Source organism: Sinocyclocheilus rhinocerous, unplaced genomic scaffold (assembly GCF_001515625.1).
Source record: "Sinocyclocheilus rhinocerous isolate Xijiao unplaced genomic scaffold, SAMN03320098_v1.1 scaffold4150, whole genome shotgun sequence".
Taxonomy (NCBI): domain Eukaryota; kingdom Metazoa; phylum Chordata; class Actinopteri; order Cypriniformes; family Cyprinidae; genus Sinocyclocheilus; species Sinocyclocheilus rhinocerous.
In genome coordinates this window covers 8,532-9,856 of record NW_015631730.1, presented here as the reverse complement: position 1 = coordinate 9,856, position 1,325 = coordinate 8,532, and the positions used below count along the sequence as shown (strand labels likewise).

The following is a 1,325-nucleotide window of genomic DNA, read 5'->3' as shown; positions in this document are numbered from 1 at the left end:
TGCTCATCAAGGCTGCATTTATTTGATCAAAAATACAGAAAAAAACTGTAATCTTGCAAAATGTTATTACAATATAAAATAATGGTTTCTATTTTAATATCCTTTAAAATATAATTTATTTCTGTGATGCAAAGCTGAATTTCCACATGAGTGGATGAGTGTCACATGATCTTCAGAAATCATTCTAATATGCTGATTTATTATTAGAATTATCAACAGTTGTGCTGCCAAATTTTTTTTTTTTGGAAACTGCGATACTTTTTTCAGGATTCTTTGATGAATAAAACGTTAAAAAGAACAGCATTTATTCAAAATATAAATCTTTTCTAACGATATAAATCTGTGCTATCACTTCTTATCAATTTAACACATCCGTGCTGAATAAAAGTTTTAATTTCTTTAAAAAAAAGAAAGAATCAAACTTTTGAACGGTAGTGTATATTGTTAGAAAAGATTTCTATTTTGAATAAATGCTCTTCTTTTTAACTTTTTATTCATCAAAGAATCCTGAAAAAAAAGTATCACAGGTTCCAAAAAAATATGAAGCAGCAACAGTTTCAACACTGATAATAAATCAGCATATTAGAATGATTTCTGAAGATCATGTGACACTTTATACTGGAGTAATGATGCTGAAAATACAGCTTTGATCACAGAAATAAATTACAGTTTAATGTATATTAAAATAGAAAAACTTTATTTTACATCACAATAATATTTCACAATATTACATTTTTTCCAGTATTTTTGATCAAATAAATGCAGCCCTGATGAGCAGAAGAAACTCCTGTAAAAACATTACAAGTCTTATTGATCCCAAACTTTTGACCGGTAGTGTGTATGTATATATATATATATATATATACACATACAGTGCTAGTATGTATTCATATTTTAATTAATACTTTCAGTTAATTCTAATTTGTGTTTTAGTAATTCCCTTCCCTGTTTTTTTTTTTTTTTTTTTTTTTTTTCATATTTATCACACTTGAATGATTCAGATCATCAAAAAAAAATTATATTACACAAAGATAGTTTTGAAATAATGATTTCATTTATTAAGGGGAAAAAGCTGTCTAAACCTGCCTGGCACTACATGAAAAAGTAATTGCCCCCTAAATCTAATAACTGGTTGTGCCACCCTTTACAGCAACAACTGCAATCAAGCGTTTGTGATAAATGGCAATGAGTCTCTCACATCGCTGTGGAGGAACTCTGGCCCACTCTTCTTTGCAGAATTGTTTTCATTCAGCCACATTGGAGGGTTTTCGAGCATGAATGGACTGTTTAAGGTCATGCCACAGCATCTCAATCGGATTTAAGTC

General features: G+C 29.1%; 1 protein-coding gene across 1 annotated transcript in view; it reads right to left on the bottom strand.

The window, feature by feature from the left end:
* LOC107741946 (laminin subunit alpha-1-like) overlaps window positions 1-1,325 on the bottom strand; it is a 13,190-nt gene that overhangs the window by 3,917 nt on the left and 7,948 nt on the right. The window lies entirely within an intron of this gene.